Source organism: Vidua macroura, chromosome 5, assembly GCF_024509145.1.
Source record: "Vidua macroura isolate BioBank_ID:100142 chromosome 5, ASM2450914v1, whole genome shotgun sequence".
NCBI classification, from domain to species: domain Eukaryota; kingdom Metazoa; phylum Chordata; class Aves; order Passeriformes; family Viduidae; genus Vidua; species Vidua macroura.
Genome location: NC_071575.1, coordinates 28,408,539 through 28,427,555, shown reverse-complemented (window position 1 = coordinate 28,427,555; position 19,017 = coordinate 28,408,539). Strand labels below are relative to the sequence as shown.

General features: G+C 45.5%; 1 protein-coding gene across 1 annotated transcript in view; it reads right to left on the bottom strand.

Moving 5' to 3' along the window:
- DENND2A (DENN domain containing 2A) overlaps positions 1-19,017 on the bottom strand; it is a 57,148-nt gene that overhangs the window by 35,191 nt on the left and 2,940 nt on the right. The window lies entirely within an intron of this gene.

The following is a 19,017-nucleotide window of genomic DNA, read 5'->3' as shown; positions in this document are numbered from 1 at the left end:
CCATCTTGTAGGCAATACTTGGAAAAGTCTCTCAGATATCTCCCACCAGCTGGTCTGCCAGAGGCTGCCCTGCCATACCTAGCATTTGACAAGACCAAGTGTCTCTTGTCATTAAAGAAACATATAGCCCACCACACCAGAAACAGTAAAGAACAAAAGGATCTCTCATTTCCACTGTTCAAGCTTTAGGGCAGAGAAAGGAAAAGGGGGGCGGGGGGGGGGGGGAAATCAGTTTTGTTTGTTCAGTTTTCTCTCCCTCCTTTTATTCCATATTGGCAATGTTCCTGAGGCGAGGAGTGAACTCTGGGTCAACTCAATGTGTACACACTCGGGGCAGCTCACTGCTAACCATTTAGCAGACTCTCTTTTCCCAGACAATAAACCCCCTTGGCTTCTCTCCCTCATTAGTAACTGGAACAAGCACCCACTTCACTTCTAGACACAGAGCAGCCTTGCAACACTGTCAAGAAAATTTACCAGCCCAAGGACCAAAATCTATTCATCCGTCCTTAACTGTTATGGATTGAAAATAACGAAAAATTAACCATACTTGTGGCCAAAGAATGACTCACCCAGGCAGCCAAAGCAGATTCTTGCAAAGCTGCAACAGAGTCTGCTTTGCACTTGGCTTACAACGTCCCTTGAGCAGGGACAGTCTCTTCACTCAGCACTCATTCGGTGCCTTGCAGCTCCTGTCTCTGCCTTTAGTGGTGAGAAATACAACATTTCTTCTGTCCACACACACAATCCTCATGACTCTGCTGAAACATCGAATGCTCACTGGGGATGCACTCCTCTGTCTTCATGAGATCACCCAGTTACCCCATCAGGAACCTCCATCTCTCAGCCTTTTCCAACAGCCTGCGAGCAAACCCTGCCTTGAAAATGAACATCTGGGTACCAGCAGATGTGTGCTGATGCTCGGCACAGTCAGCTCCCTGGCAAGCCAAAAGGAGATGATACAGAGTAAGAGGTGCACTTGTTTCTTCATCTGTGGTGGATGGGACAGACTCCATCAGCCCTGATTTGCAGAAGTGAGGCACAAAGCAGCTGCTGAGTGCTGCAAGAGTCTCATGGGAAAGGAGCACCACTGCGCGCAGCAGATGAGCATGACTTGGAACCAAGGGCAGAGAGACATCTGTCCCTTCCAGGCACAAGTGTGGCTGGAGTAACCAAAGCAACACACTCATGCTAGGCAGATTAAAGAGTGGTCCTGGAGCTTCCAAAGCTGTGACAACAGCCAGGTACCTACTGACACCCCCACTAAGAACACACACTGCTTAGGAAGTGAAGTCATCCCTAGGAGATACATGGGCAGCTGTGCCTTCCCTCTGAGCAGCAGGGCACACATGGTGCCCTCAGCATCACCTAGAGGATCACTGCAGCATGTTAGCTGGTTCTGCCCAAAAGAGTAAATATTTATCCAAACATGTCAGAAGACACATGAGGGGGAAAAGAGTCACCTCTGGAATAAAACAGCAGAAAATAATAAGGTACCTCTCAATAAGTCCAACAATCAAATAATTTCTAGAGGCCAAGCACAAGCCCAGGTGAGCTTCAGAGGTCCTATGATCTCTTCCAATAATAAGATCACTAGAAATAACTTGCAGGTCTGACCCACAGGCATTGCCAACACCTGACCAGAGGAACTGTGATGCCAATGATGGAAAATTGCCTCCAGCAGACAGAGAATATCTACTTTTGTTTTCCAAGTTTTGGCTCCACAAGGCACCCAGAGCTAACATGACAGTTCATTGTGAAGGGCAAAGGGAACTCTTGTCCTTCCTGACTGCCCACATCTCTCCTACAATCAACTACACACTACCCTATGTGCTGGCTCAAGCCCTTTGGAGCATCTCTGTGACCTGCTACAGCTCACTGAGAGTTTCTGACAAAGCAGCACATGGAAGGGGCCCAGCAAACCCAGTCTGGGCCCAAACCCAGTCTGCTACAAGGGAAGTAATGAGGTTCTGTGCACAGGAGGGGAAGATGGAGGGCAGTGGGGAGAGAGCACAAAAGAATGTGTGTAAGGCTGGGGAAGTGAGACCTTCCAGAGGCTGAGAAGTGTTATTTGAAATGTTTTGCTTTCCTGCCTCATGCGCAATGTGACCAGGGCCCTACAAACTGCCTAGAGGAAACAAGCAGGGCTGAGTTCCATTAGCAGGAGACCCAAGAAGGACATACACACACCCATCAAGCTGGTACTTCTTGACAGATTGCTGCTTTCTCTAAAAACCACACAAGAACTTTCTACCAGCAATGGGAGGCACAGCCCCACAGAACCCAAGCCTGAGGCTGCTGCACCTGGCCCGTACATCCTGGAGCAGGACATCAAGGCCATGAAAGGGGAGAGAAGATACTGAGCCCCATTTGGAGAACCTTGTCACTGCAATTTATTCCCTGCCATTGTTTGGGAGAACAAAGCAGTCATCTGATAGTGTTTCAAAATTAAACTGGGAAAGGAAGGACAGGGGAGGAGGCAGGAGGAAAGAGGGAGGGGAGGGAGCTCTCAAACCTGTTGGCTGGACCCTGGGAAGGATGTGAAGTCTCCCAGCAGAATCCTCTTGTCGTATCTCCCACATGCACCCGGCCTCACAATTCCCAGGGCCATGTGATAGGGGCTTCCTGCTACCAAGTGAAGGGAGACCTAGCCCGACCTCTCTCTTCCAAACAGAGTTCCTGCCTGCTTTGTGTTCGCAGAGAGGCGTTTGTTTACTGATCTATCATTGGCATGCAGGAAGCAGCCTTGACATGAGCTGTAATCATCTGTCTCCAGCAATAGCTGTTTGGCTTTCTTCTAATTTAAGTTTTCCTCCCACTCCCCTTCCCCAGTGCCCTCTTCCCCACTTCCAATCCAAACGCTTTGGAGTATGCACATCTGGTTCAGGGCATGGGATACTCTGAGATGTTTCCAGAGCAACCAGTGAATAAAAAAGAGGCACACTCCCACCCTCAAAGGGCAGAGAAGGCTTCCAGGAGAACACCTCCAGGGAGAGCAAGACACCAGCTTTGCCCACTGCACTTGGTGCAGCCACCAGATGATGACAAAAGCCAGGGGAGCGCAAAGGCCCTGCAGTCCATATTATCAAAAAAACACACGGACAGTACATAGGTCACACAGGGGGGGTCTTGTCTCTGAGGTCAGGCAGCAATGGCAGCAAACCTCCCAGGCCTCCCTTCTTTGCAGTTTTGTTTGTGGGGAACAAACCAAGCACACCTCGAAGGTGGTTTGGGGATGGGCATTACCCTTGCTGCCCGCCGGAGGCCATATCTCAAGGTTTCCTTTGCTCTGTTTACTCTGAACCTCCCAAAAGTTTCATCCACGTCCACAAGTGGATGCTAGCCACACTGCTGGTGCGTATGAACAGCAAGGCTTCACAGCAACAGAAGCAACCTGCAGTTGGTCCAACTCTCCTCCAAGAAGAAAAAAGGCCTTGCTGTGTATCTCCTTGGTGCTCAAAACCTGAATAACTCTGACTAGCCAAAGCCTACAAGTCACGTATTCCTGCTGCAGTGCTTTACACAACAAAGGGTGCAGCATAAAGACAGCAACAAGGAGGCAACAATATATAACATATATACACATATAAAGAACAGGAAGGATGCCAAGAAGACAAAACACTAACAGGAAAAACATGAGTAAGGGGAAACGAACAGTTAAAGCCTTCAAGGCTCCCTCCCCCAGCCCTTGCTCTGTTTGGAGCCTGTTTTCCTTTGGGGGAAGGAGCAGGCATGAGGATGCGTGCCTGTGCTCACACACACAGCCACAGCGCGGGCCCCCATGCACAGCCCCAGCACCAGGCAGTGTCCACGTTCCCGGCACCAACACGCTGCCTTCCTGAGGACACTGGCAGAGTGTAACCTCAGGGAGCGAGCCCCTGCTCAGCAGGGAGGACACGAGCCAAGCAGGGATGCAGCCAGAGCTGAGAAGGATACCAGGACCCAAGAGAGGCTCCCTTGGTGAAACAAGATGCTTACCGTAGAGGAGTCCACGACTCGAGGTGCCCAACACCAACCCAGCAGCAAGGCATGGGTTTTCTCTAAGTTGAGCTCCACAAGACATGCCATGAGCCTTCCCCAGCTGACAGCCCAAACAGCTTATCCTCAGACAACTTACACAAAGTCCATTTATTTCCTCTCCTGGTCAGTCCTGCAGATGGGCCACCACAACAGCAGGGCTTCTCAGATAGGACCAATCAGCTCACTCATGAGGAAAAACCTTTTTACAAGAGGGTGACCAAGACCAGAGAGATGGTGGAGGCTCTGCCCTTGGAGATACCCAGTACCCAACTGGACAACATCCCGAACAGGCTGCTCTACATGACCACACTCTGAGCAGGGGGCTGTACTTGCCACCTCCAGAGGGGCCTTCCCAGCTCAGCTACTCTGCCATCCTGTGCTGGGCACAGTCAGTTGAGGGCAAGGTGACCTCTTTGCAGACACTGACTGTCCTGGCTATGTGAATCTCGTGAAGACTGAAGACACCAACAGCAGGATTGCTCAGTTCATCACCCTCGTAATGGGATCCTAATTGTAGATAATTCTAGATAATCAGGGCCTAGTCATTTGTTAAAGAGAAAAAAAGCAGGATAAACTTATGCAAAACATATTGATAAAGGACCAACAACTGGAAAGTGACATGCTCCTACAGCATCGTTTAGAGCCAGATCCCACACAGCCTCCTACTCCCCTCATCCCACTCTGTCCCAACTTTTCCCTTTTATCTATCATATCTTACACCACAGGGCTTACAAGGGGGGTCAGGAGAATCCCATGTGTCAAAATAAACTGTATTTTCAAAAACCCTGAGTAGAATTGATGTACCACAACCTCTGCCTTTGTGCAACACCCCACGTCAGGGGAACAAGGCTGCAATGTGAGGAATGCAGGAACTGGCTGTGTCCAGCAAAGCTGGGCTAGGTGTTAGGATATGTCTTTAATTTTATGATATAATTTAGTCTCCTGACCTTCTCCCTCTCTAAGCACACAGAACAAACTCTGCTTGCTTGTATGTCTTTAACCTGACTGAAAGGATTACATGGTTCAAGGGCCTGCCCTGCTCCTCCCTTGGCTGCCAGCAAGGTAGTCCCATCCCTGCCCTTGGTAAAAGACATGCCTGATCACATCTGATGGTTGCCATTGACTAAGGGTGTGCTGACTTTTTTCCTCCCTTTTTTCCTCCTGCTCTTGCTTTATATCAGCTCCAATTCTTGTAAAGCCCTTTCAAGCTAGGACGGGCTCACAAGCTGCCTGGTTCAACTCCCTAAACCTGCAAAGAAATAAAAGGCGGGGGAAACACAAAGTTTTCTGCTCAGATAGCAACATCAGTCACCTGTCTGGGAAAACCTAATGAGCACTGAAACACATGGAAGGAATCATAGAATGATTTGGGCTGGAAGGGGCCTTGAAGATCATTGAATTCCAAGCCCTCTTGCCAGGGCTGGCAACAAGACTCTGCTTGTAAAGTTAACCCTCAGCAATGAGAAGAAGGAGCCAGCAGGACCTGCTGTGGGCAATATCAGGGGTTGCTCCAAGTCTCAACTTCAACCTAAGACTATCCGTATTCTGTAGTAAAGCAGATGGACCCTTGAGAAACTACTCTCACCTCTTGTCCATTATTTCCCTCCTCCAACCATTTGCTGAAGGTTGTAGGTCAAGCTCCACAGGGATATCATCAGCATCACCTGCCTGACACCAGGAGCTGGAAGGACAGCACATCTGGTATCAAGGTAGCTCTAAAAACCTCTGCTGACAATGTGCCAGCTGAAACTTTCTTCCCACAGAGCCCTGGAAAAGTTAGGGTAGAGATGACTCAGGAATGGGAAAGGACAAATTCCTGATCCAAACAGCACTCCTGTTTCAAAGCAGAATGTAAGTTTTTGCAAAAGAAAGCCTGATTTTCTTTTCAAACACAGGGGAAGCAGCAACAATTTTCTCCCCAGGCTCCACGATAAAACAGCTGAACCATTTTGGCTGAAGGCTTTCAAAAGTAATTGAGCCAGAGGCAATGCTCAGCATGGGAAAGTGCAGACTGAAACAAAAATAAAATCTTGACCTGAAGACAGTAATCAAAAACAGTATCTCACAATATGAATTGTCTTCTGTTAAAGGTGGGACTCGTTGCACCCACTATTATTAAGCTTATCCCACATTTCCCATTGTTTTATTTTCTCTTTGTTCCTCCCTCTAAACACATAACAAACAGAAAAAAAAAAAAAAAAACAACTCAAAGGGTATTCAACATTTCTTCAGTTTCCTTCAGGCAGACACACCCTCAGCTGAAAAACACAGCATTTTCAGGGTTCGTGGTGGGATGTTTCACGACCCTGTCAAAAAACCCACAAACACTCTTTTTCTAACGCACTGCCCCCAGTCACAGATTTAGTCCTGCATGCATAGAAGGTAAATACTGTTTTTTATCTGGTGGCAAGTATGGTTTGTATGACTGCTTAGAGACATGATGAGTCTTAACTTCTGCAAGTAGCTTAACAAACAGTAAGAAAAAATTCACATGGAAAGGAAGAGAATGATTCAGTATTTTCCAATCTGGCTGCTAAAATGATTGCAATACTTAATGGAATTATGTGTTTCAGGCTATGTTTTCTACAAGGAAGTAATGAAAAAAATATTGAAAAAACCCTGTAATTACAGATGAGGAAACCAAGACCCTGGGAAGTGAGGGCAAGAGTAGAGAACACTCCTTCTGGGGCAGCTCCTGGCATTACTAGATCATCTCCCTGTGTTTAAGGTCCTGTGTGAGCGTTTGTGTGCACACAGTGGTGTTGCTCATCCCCTTTGATGGGGTGATAATATTTGCTTTTGCTTTGCAACCTAATAAATGAAAATTCAGTTACTTGAAGTCAAGGCTGAAGAAGACACTGGTGGTGTGTCCTTGCCTGCAAACTACATCAGTGGAGATGGTGATCCATACCTGGTTTGTTTGGCTTTGAAACTACCCACAGAGAAGACGACTGTGGTCAATACAGAATAAAACAAAATAAATATGGACCAGATTCACACAAGCACACATCTGCCAGCAGAATCGTCTATCAGCCACTCAGAGAGACAGGATTCCACCAGATGCAGTGGAACTGGCTTCAGGTCCCAACAAAGTCAAAAAGAAATTGGCAAATACTCATTTCTACCAGTGCAGCTAGCTCATGGAGGTGCTTTTCCCTCCTTTAACTGGAGTGCTGTGTTACAAACATACCAGTCCTACTACACCAGTAAATCACTTCCAGTGTAAAAGAATTGGAAAGAATTCAGGGTTATTATGCTTATAAGAAACACAAACATTTGACAGCATAGGAAACAACCTGTCACTAAAAAATAGTGTTCAGCTCATGAACCACACTGGAATTCATTTTTGATGTGGTGAGATAATCTCTGCTATTCTAACATAAATGGGACCCAAAGAGGTCCCTTCGAGGAGCAACTCTGCAAAGAGTTTCCTGGCAGGAAGACAAATTGTCTCACGTTCAGAAAGGAAATGAGAGCATTGAAATGAAGATCCCCAACTTCTTCCAAAATAAGTTATCATCAGGGAGACAAATGGAGCCTCAGCAAATCTCTCCTTTGGTGGCCTTCACCCTGCAGGATGCTGACTCTTGTCCCTCCTGATGAGGATTTAGCACACAGCTTCCTGAAGCATCCATCACCACAACCTTGGGGCACCATCTGCATGCTCCATAAGCCATTCCTGTACCCACCCCAAGTCCTTGACCTTCCACTACAGTCTGTCTCCATCAAGCATCACCTTCTGAGCTCAAGCAAAGAGTCACCCACAGATTGCTTTTCAGTTCCCTGTCTCCTTCAACCTCCTCCTTGCTCCTACCCTCGCTCTCCCACATATCTAGGCCATCACAAAGGCAGAACCTGTTTATGGCAAACCTTATTCTTTATGGAAACCTTCCAACCACAGCCTAGCACATCATCCCCTCGCTCAGCCTTCCTGAGTGGAGAGCAGGGCCAGGCAGCATGTGAGCTGCCCAGGATTTGGCCATCATGAGGAGGAAGCTCACACAGCTCCAAGGAGGAAGAAACCTCTGCAAGGAAGGCTGGCATTTATTTATTTTTCCAGGAGGAAAGCCGCTCTCGGTGGGTGTGTGCGTGCATGTGTGCATGTGTTTGTGTCGGGACAATGGGAAAAGGGACAGTGGAGCAGAGCTGCCAGGAAACAGTCGGCCATCTGCCCGTGCAGAGAGCAGTTTTTCCTTTCTTTTTGTATGGAGAGGAATGTAGCTGAGAGCAGCCATCCGCCCGTGCTGGGAGGAAATCTGAGCAACTTTGCTTTGCCAGGGAGAGGAAGCGTGGGGGAGGGAACCGGCCCGGTCCCTGTGGTTAAGCGGTCATTGCACTCACGGCCAATAAAAGCGAGGAAAAAAGCCCTACCAAAACCCCCAAATCCTAGGGAAAAATCGCTCTTCCTCCTCCACCCTTTCACGTGCAGTTTGATACTTTCTCCCTCGCAGGGTGATCCCGGGCACAGGAGAGGGTTCAGAGGGTGACGGAAACCAGCACAAGGGTTTCCCAGCACTGGCAGCCCGGACAAGAAAGCAACACAGAGAGAAAAATCAACTCACATCACTGTGTTGCCTGTCCGCCCACACCCTCTCCATAACCAGGAATTTGGCAACCTGAGCACAAAACAATGCGAGGAACGACCCTTTGTTCTTCCAAGGCTTCCCAGCCCCAGCAGAACCCCAGCAAAGGGCAGAGCATAAGGAGGAGGGTGTTGCAGGTAACCATCCATACACTCTGCCCCAGGGCTCCAGTAGAGCTTCTGATCATAAAACTTTGTAAGAGAGGTGAGAAAAGATCTGATCTCCTGGTACTGTCAGGCAAAAATGCTGGTAAAATATCATGATGGCTTGGTGGCACATTCTTCTGCCACTTTTTGTGCTAGAAAAACCCCAGGGACAGAAAGAAATAAAATAGAGAAGGGCAAAATTTTCAAAAGTGACTACATGACTTTGAAGTTTAAGACCCATTTTCACAATCGAGGATCACATTTTTTTTTTAAACAAACATTCCTACTAGGCTTGCACTTGCACTTGCAATTCCATCTCCTTATTTTAACTCCCAAATAAGTCCCAGCTTTGACTGAATTAGCTTCACATTGTATTCACGTGGCGCTTAGGGTCATGGTGTGGTGGCTGACTTGGCAGCTTTAGGTTAGTGGTGGGACTCCATGATCTTGGAGGTCTCTGCCAATCTAAATGATTCTGTGACTGTAGAAGCAGCTAACATTTTCAAAGCATTGTAAGCACACATTCCTCTTTTGCTGACTGCAACAGGAGACAGGTCTGGGTATGGCTGAGAAAATCAAGAGCACATTTCTCTGCACCTTCGTGCACCTACGCAAACTCTGCTGCTCACCAGGCGCCAGATCCAACTCCACAGGGCTGGCAGAGCTTGCTAATGTGGGAGATGTCTCAGATAACAGATCACAGCCCTGAAAAGGGAACTTCCAGAAGAAATAATTACTCTACATATGTCTAAAGAGCTTCCTCACATCTGGCAGCTTGGAGGACAGACTGACATAGCAATGCTGTAAACCTAAGCACGTCCAGGCCAGACCTGAACTGACACCTGTGTGCTCCGTCCCTTTCAGAGACATGACACTGGTTTCCACATTCTGTTGTGACTTTTTAATCTTCTTTTTTTTTTTTCTCATAAAAACAAAACCACTGGTGTAGCACAGTGTGTGAGCTGAAGCAAATTCCTTGGCTGTTTTTCTCTTGGTGGGATGAGAGACAAGATGAGAGGGAACACAGAGACTTGATATAAGGAAAAGTCTTTTTTTCGCTATGGGGATAAAAGAGCTTTTTTCACTATGAGGAAAGCAGAGCTCTGGAATAGCCCTGCTGTCTCCAGTACTGGAGGTTTTCAAGACCCAACCAAAGCCCTGAGCAATCTGAGCTCAGACCTGAAACCTATTTGAGGAGGAGGCTGGAGTACAGGCTTCCCGTAATCCCTCCAAATCTGAATTATCCTATGATAACAGATCATGAATTACTGTAAAAGTGAGTAATCATTCTTATTTTCTCTGTGGAAAATAACAACAAAAAGTATCTTTCAAAACATTATTACTAGACATTTTCCTCCCCAAGTAATATTCTTTTGCCTTCCTCCGACTGATCAGCAAGGAAGCAGTAAAAAATAGCTGCCAAAACAAGACATATAATTATGCTATCTCTAACACATTTCCACAGTCTTTTGTCCCTAGTCATTCTACAGTGCCTAACGAACTTCAACAGCTCCATGGAAGCTATTAGGGAGGCCATGAATCCACCAATAATGCTGCCTTGGCAGATACTGATGAGTGCTGTAAATTTTCATTATTAGAAAAGGAAAATATTTTCTTCCCATGTTCATTCCACTTTCAGAGAGATCAGGGTGCAATTTTTTGAAAAGCTTAAAGTTATTTCATAACTAAACGAAAAACTAACCAACCAACCAACTAAAGAAAAGTGAGAAATACTGAAAGTATTTATTTGGGAGATTTGTTTTTTTTTCCTTTGCTGAACTGTTCCTTTGGGCTTCTTGCAGCAGAAAACCTAGAAACTGGAGAGTTATCAAACAAGCACATATTGTTCACTACTCTCTTCCAAGGGATGTGCTAAAGCATAAAGGACTTTAATTTCCATTGTTTACTTTCTTTCACATACATCACACTGCTGGATAATGGAGCAAAAGCAGAGCCCCCATGTACAATTGTCTCCATCAGCCCTTATCTCACAACTGAAGCAGAGCTATTTGTACATAAGCTTCCAACACAGAGAATGTGCATCCAAGTTTTGTATTCCCAGGTAACCACTAGGGCATACTCCATCCAAGATGCTTGGATGTTGTGCTGGACTGGGTTCTGATACTGTTTATTGTGCACAGGAAAAACTCATTACTGCAAAGCACTGACTGCCTTTCACAAGGGCAAGTTTTACAGAACCCAGAACAAAATATCAAAGTAGGAATCTTCTGGAGTTAAACCCTTTGCAGAAGCCCTGTCCCCTGAACTATTCAATAAACATCATCTCCTTTCATCTTAAATGCTCATAAAGATGCCATTTCCAGTCCACTGCAAGGGGAAATCCCAGCTGCACTGAAGGTGACTGCAGTGATTATGGTGTGGCTTCCATTTCACCCTCCACATTCACCTCGTTTCTGCTCAGCCCCAACACAGAGGTACCTACAGAAACACAAGCACAGCCCCCACTGCTCAAGTCCATAAAACCTCTTTGGGTGGGACAACTCTTACAGGTTCTCATGTGATGTTAAAAGAATAGAAAGGTTTCCTGCAGGGCAAGAAAAGAGGTCTCCCACAGTAGAGGGCCAGCACTAGAGTGACCCACCTAGTATAACACCCTGGTGATTTGCAAGTTCCTTTGTGAAATTCCCATCCCCAGTGTCCCAAAGCATCAGCATTACACACTCAGCTTTCAAGATCTGGCTCAGGGAAGAGGTCTGTCTGTAAGTGTTTTTTTCCCTCTGTAGAAGACGGTGATTGCAGCAAATGCACATTTTCCACAGATTAAATACTCTATGAACAGGCAAGTTAGATCACAGAAGGCTTTGGGTTGGAAGGAACCTTAAGGATCGTCTGGTTCCAATCCCCCAGCCATGGACAGGGACAACTTTCACTAGATCAGGCTGCTTAAAGCCCCATCCAGCCTGGCCCTGAACATTTCCAGGGATGGGGCATCCTCTTGCAGTGCCTCACCAGCCTCACAATAAGGAATTTCCTCCTAACATTTAATCAAAATCTCCCCTCTTCTGGATTATATTTTTTTAGACATTCCTCACGAGAACCACGTTCTTTATACAAAGGTAGAAGCTCCCCAATGCTGCCTCAGTTATCTGCAGTTGAACACAATGGATATTTGATAACAACTGTATTTTCTTTACTGAAAAGAGAATGCCTACAGACATAACTGGAAAACTAAACCTAAACTTTATCTTTTAGGGCGAAATTCCCCAAACATTTTCTTCTATTAGAAGAGGAACAAGAAGAGCTTAAGTAATGCTATACTTGATTTACTTCTTGGTTGGTAAGAAAAATGTTTGGCATTCAAGTAGGCATTCTTCTTCCCATCTCTTCAGCATGTAATAACTCAAATGTTCAGACTGCATAGTATCTACTTAATAAAAATCTTCCCTAAATGGGTTCACTGCATTCATATTAAAATGATGAGTAATCATTTCAGTCCTGAAAATAGGTTAGCAAGAAGTTATCTTTGCTTATATGCCTTCCCAAGCAAAAAAGAATATCAGAGATGCACAGTGTTTGCAAATATAATTATCATATAAAACTAAGAATACTCCCAAGAGGTGATTTGTGCTCTAAAAGTACTCTCTCCTCCTGAAGTAGCATCTCACAAACTCTGAATCACAGTGTAAAAGTGCCTGTTTCTCTTACCTGATCAGAAATGCTCCAGAAAATAACTTATCTGGTCAAGATGCACTCACATACTTGAAATGCAGCTGCATGGTCTCAGCAACTCAATTTGCATGAATCACAAACAGATTTAAGTGTTGCTGGATGAGTAAAATTACTTATGGTTTCTGAATAACTTAAATAATTTTTGCCAAGTTTGATCTAAATTCAGTATGCCCCCAAAAAACCCCAAACCCAACAGAGAGAAACTTGCAAGAAAACATCTGAGGTAATCTGAAGGAAGCTTACAAGAGTCAGGTTCTTTACTGTGAAATGACATTACTTACCAAAATTTAGCTAAATTGAGGGGGTGTGTGTTAAACTCTCCCTTTACAAGGAGCTGAAATACTATTTAGGCTTTCTCTCCTTCCTATTTATTTTATTGAAGGGAAAAAAGGAGAGAAGAAAATAGATGGGGCTACCCTGCCACCTTTCTCTAAGTAGCTAGTTATAATTTTTTTTATTCAATCATGAAACTGAAAAACCAATACCACAAAATTTCTTCCAAAGCATCAAAAAACTCCTAACCTCACTTTGAAGTCATTGCTCAGCTGACGTTAATGGAGCAATGACAGTGACATCACCTTGTTCTTCTGGGTAACCTCATGCACACACCTCTCACTGTGTTTCATGCTGACTCTGTGAAACTGCTGTTTAAGAAAAGGTGCATTATACATTCTTCTGCTTAATTCTGCATACAAGGATTTCACAGCAAATCATACCAAAATCTCCTACATTAAAAATACCCCGTTGTTTACATGTTAAAAAAAAAGTTACATGCGCAACAGAGACAGTGAAACAGCTGATGTGCTGAAGCGTGTCAGGAAAAAAAGAACAGGTTGGTGATTACCTGTTTCCAGGGAAAGAAAGATAGAGAGATAGAGAGAGAGAGAAAGAAAGGGAGAGAGACAGGGAGAGAGAAAGAGAGAGAGAAAGAGACAGAGAGAAAACAAACTCAAGTTCAGGCTTAATTTTTCAAAAAGCAGATCTTGATCAGGAGCCTGAAGTAAAAATAAAACACCTTTCATGGCTCTCTACAGCTTCCTGAGCAGGGGAAGTGCAGAGGGAGATGCTCAGCCCTTCTCCCTGCTACCCAGTGATAGTACACATGGGAATGGTTCAAAGCTGCAGCAGGGGAGGTTCAGACTGGACATTTGGAGGCATTTCTTTACCAAAAGGGTGGCCAAACATTGGAACAGATTTCCTAGAGGTGGACAGTGTTCCATGTCTGTGAGTGTGTAAAAGGCATTTGGTCAATGCCCTTAATAATATACTTTAACTTTTGCCCTGAAGTGGTCAGGCACCTTGGCAAGATAATACCTGTGGGCCCCTTCCAAACTCAGTCTAGTCTACTATTATTTTGTTATTAATAGTTTATTCTATTAATAATAAAATAATAGTAATAATAATAAAATTACTAATAATGATAAAATTCTAATGAAAGGCTGCCTTGAATAGGAATGGCAAGAGGGACTGGGTTAGACATCTGGGAACACTTGTTTGAAGGACAGAAAAAGATAGAATTTGTATTCCTGCAGTGGTTGCTGGTCAGCTGAATTCCTTCACTGCTCTAAAACACCAAGATTCTGCTTCTGACAATGTTTCCAGATTGCTTTGGATGAGAAAAATTATTTTACCCCATGCAAACAAACATTAAGCAAGTGGAACTGAAGCAATATATTACATGTCAGAATAGGTTATTAAAAAACCCCAAGCAACCAGAAAACCACCTCATCAAATTCTGACATTTTATGAAATTTGTGCCTTTTAGAGGTGATCCTAATTTTCCTTGAAACATACCCATAATTGTCTTTGACTAGTGGAGGAATCTATGAATTTAACAGGGGAAAAACCTTGGTTTCCCACTGAATTTGAGTAAGCTAAATCATTCTATAAGGAAAGTTTCCTGCTGTGCAAACAAGAGGATACTGATGGGGAAAGGTTAGCACAGACTAAGCAGCAATAGCTGTCAGTATCCTTCATCACCACAAGCAGAGGATTGTTAAGTGAGAGGTGACACTATGGCAAAACCTCAACGTGGAGTCACTCACAGTAATCTCAAGGGACAGAGACAGAAATCTGATGCAAAAACAGTTACCATGTGTTGGTTTCCCAGTAGGAAACCTCTCAGGCTTCTCTCAGAGTTTGACAAAGCTGAGAAACAAAAGCCAGATAGATCAGGGCTTCTGACATCATCTGGAAAAAGCTCAATAGCTTACACATTTCTTTAAAGTAACAAATTGTCGTGTAGAATTTGACTAGGGATTGCTGTACATACAGCCTAGCATGTCAAGGCAGGGAAAACCAGATTCTCAGTTATTTAATCCCAAACTCTCTGAATTCAAGGAAAAAATTCTCATGGACCAGTATATTATGGAGGATGCTCCAGGGTCTAGTTTTGGCCAGATGTTGATTTTTTGAAGTGCTACATGTGCTGGTGCAGAGACTTCCTTCTCAGTTTCAGTAAGAAGCATTTATTTCCCTTTGCTAGTAAGCCACTCTTGAGCTCTGGATAACCCAAGACTCAACTTTTACCCAAAAGCTCTGTGAAGCCTTTGGGATCACAGCATCCTTTGCAGCTGAAACACATTGTATTTTTGTACATAGGAAACACACATCTTCTGCAGAGGCTTAATGTTTTTAAAGAGAAATCTCCAATAGTCTGAAAAGTCTCTGGAAGCTCTTACCTTTTTAATTTAGAAAGGTGGCATTTGGCTGACACTGGCAAGCAAACTCATATTTATGAAGTGCCCCCTCAGTGTCCCGTGAAATTTGCCATTTCCCTCCATGACACTCAGCACTATCTATCACAAGAACATAATCCCCTGGGACAGGAGACCCGAGCCCCTGTGCTGCTCTCCTCTGCAAACAGATGTGTGCACGTTCCCCAGCTCGGAAAGTCACGGCCGCCTTTTGGCAGAGAACTAGAGCAGCTGCACATCTGCAGAGGGGAAAAGCTTTCAGCAAAAACTAGAGGAGGATCTCATCCTCCCCCCCCCCGCCTATAGAGCAAGCTCAGCATTTGTTCCTCTCCAGATGACACCCCGATGGGTTGATTTAATCATTCACACATGCATGCCTATCCACAATGCTTCGAAAATACCAAGCCTGTGACAGCATCTCACCTGAACTGCTCACAGTGACAGGGCTTATCAGCAAGCACTTGGCAAGAGGCCTTGCAGGCTAAGAAGAGAAAATCCATGTTCAAGGGTGCTGCTAATATAAAATGATTCTACAGAATACAATGGGTGAGTGAGAGACCACTTGTGATGAGAACACCAAAGAACATGCTTGATTTTAAGTCTATGCTCAAAGCATATCACTCTCTTCAATCTGACTGTGTGAAGTCCAGTTGCAAACTTGCCAGAGCAGGAATGATGTACTGCACTGGGAGCCAGAGCACTCGGATGGGTGGATTGAAGCATGCACGTGACCTACATGTCTGCCTAAACGATTTGCCAGACTGGGGGCACAGAGTATTTAAATGTAGCAGGATCACAGAAACACTTCACCACTTTTATTCCCAAAGGGAAATACAATTAAAACACAGAACATCTAGTTATTTAAAGTTATTCTGCTTACAAAGAAACAGCAAGTCTTGCTCCCTGAAACAGTCTCTACAGTGGGTTGCCAGAGTCCCCAATAAGTTTCTGGAAACACAACTTAATGTGCTTGAACTTAGCCAGAAGCCATCTGCTCTCTGGGATCTTCAGGATCAGGAGTCTCAAGGTCTGGTAGGATCTCATCCAGAACTCTTTCAACCACTTCCAAGTGAGGTGGCACCTTTCCCCACTCAAGTTGCCCCTTAACCATTATCAGCTCTTGACATTTTAAGTGTCTGGGCCAGATTTTCAAATGAGCTCAGAGCAAAGCTTTTGTGAGTGCTTCTCCAAGACCAACTTTTCTGCCAGGCACAGATATCCTATCAAGGCAAAGCCTTTCCAAGCAAGGTCAGCACCCCACATACTGAACTGCACCCCACATACTGAACTGTTCAGCCAATCTGATTACTTACCACGATGCCTGATGAGGAGATGGGCATTGGAAACTACAGCTGCCAGCACCTCCTGGCAGAACCTATCTTTACACTAGGCTCCATTCAGATCAACAGCTCTCTGCTGTACATATTCTACAGAGAATGAGAGCAGTGGAACAAACCTCCACCAGCTTTTGCAATGCTGTTTAACAGAGGAGGCAGGACTGGCCACAGTTAAAGGATGCCACACTTGAAAACAAAGCAGTGCTCTTACAATGGCTCACACAGCAGCACATGCCTTATTAGTGGCACAGCATTAATGGCACTGCTACATCAGTAGCAGCAAGTGCTAGAGTCCACTTCAGGCACCACAGAGAGGGCTGAACCACAGCTGGCTTACCTGTCTAGCTTCCTTCCTTTTCCCTTTTACGCTGATCTTCCACCACACATCCCCAAATGGTCCAGGCCCCTTACTCACGCTTCTAGAGGAGATCTTGTCAGCACTGCACATGGAGCCAACTGCATGGAGAGCCCAGAGGATGGCCAGGGCCATCTGTTACAGGCTTTTCTCTCTGTGAGTTGGTGTTTTCATTTTAACTCCCTCTGTTTCTGGGCCCCTCTTCATCTCTCGCTCCTCCCATCTCCCTCTCTGTGCTCATGAGGACAGAGTTTCCATCCTGGCCCTGGGCCAGCACATGTATGGGCAAAGGCAGAGCTCAGGAAAAGCCATCTTCTGCTCCTTTTCATCACGTAAACACTGCCAGTTCCCAGCCCAGGAGCACAGGGCTGAGCCAGAGCTCTGCCTGCAGTGCAGGGGGACTGAGGACCAGCAAGTCCTGCCCAGGCTGGACACGGCAGCTTGGCTGCAGGGCAAACATCTCCCGTCCCAGCCCTCCTGCTCCCATTGAGCAGCCCAAGCCTTTACCCCAGCCAAGGAATTGCTTGTTAGAAGGCAGACACAGATACATCTCACATTCAGCAAAGGTCATGTGTAACAGCACATGCAGGTAACAGTCAAGCAAATTCTTGTTTGTGCCAGCCATTAAAAACAAGGAAACCAGAAGACCCCAAGCAAACCTGACTGGCAGTCAGCACTGGGATGACAATCTTGCCCTAAGAAGGCCTCAGAGGTATGCTAGCTCCTAACAAGTTTAGTCAGTAAAAACTGACCTTAAATCACCACTAACTCTTGCATCTGCTTTGCTAAATCCTTAAAAGTAACAGTATGCCAGCTGCAGCTGGTTTCCCTAACCTGGGGAGGGGAAAAAGCACTGAAGCAAAGAATGAAGATTATACCAGCACTCACAGCATTCATTCCTTCAGGACATGACTCTTTCAAGCCTCTGCCCCTCCAACTATGCTTGACTTCCTTCAGCTTTACCATGGGACAGTACTATTTTCAAAAAGACAGAAATCATATCCTCAATAGACGTTATCTGCATTTAAGAAAGAAGTCACAGTGTTTCAAATTTCTTGCAAGGAAGATTTCCCATGAGCCTCCTTTTGGGGTTTTTCTTGCACACACACAGCACTCCACATTTGCCCAGCAAATGCTTAGGCAATGTATTTGCCTCAGAGCAGTATGAACTCAGGGGGTTTCAGCACAGGAACACCCCAGCCATCATGCTATGATTATCCCAAGAACACAGTCCCTGTGAGCAGTTCCAAGGATGACAGGCTGGAACCACATCATAGGGTTCAGAGCTGCTCAGAGCTGTCTCAGCACAGCAGGGACTGGACCATCATGACGGCAGAGCTCCAAAGGTGTCTTGCTGCCATGAGATCCCACTGAGCTCCCAGCTTGCTGAAGACAAACTGGTGAAGACTCACATGAGTGGCAGGTAAGAATCCACTGCTTTCACCAGGAAAGGCCTGGGGAATGACGACTTTCACCTCATCAGTCCCATGTCCACAGAGCACCTTGACCCAATTGTGTGGTGAACCATATAAAGGCTGGGAGAGGTCTTGAACGGGGCCAGCCTATAGGACCTTAAGTATTTATTTATGTAAGACAGTGCTGATGCCTTTTAGTGCTTTATATCAACCTTGAACTGATCCTCAACCTGCTCTGTGCTAAGCTTCCGCCAAAGGACACAGGCCTTGGTTGAAATCCCAGGATGCAGAGGGAGAGTCAGAGAGACTCCAGAGATGCTGGAGTCAGAGACTCCAGGGACTCTAGACTGTCTTAGGCACCCACTTCAAGGTCAGCCAAGGGCCCTGCAGAAGCCACATTTCAATGTAGCACAGCCATTTCAACAACATTTCTAAAGCACAGCCTTCATGAAGTTGGGAGCTCAGTCATATGGTCATCTTCACTAACACCTGGGCTGAAGCCACCCCCATACACCATGCATATCCTCACATTTCAGCCTTTGCTTCAATTTCCAGGAACTGATAAAGCATCTCCAAGGTGAAGACCAGAAAAAAAAAAAATCCCATAAGCAAGTTCAATGTACTATTGGCCTTTCCACTGCACTTCACAGCTACAGTCAAGAAAACAGTGTCTCTTTTCCTGCTTTGTGCTGTAAAACAGTGCTCACAGATACCTCAGATACAATGTTATTTGAGCTGTATCTAAGCAAAGCCAGGATCACTCATTTACTGTCAG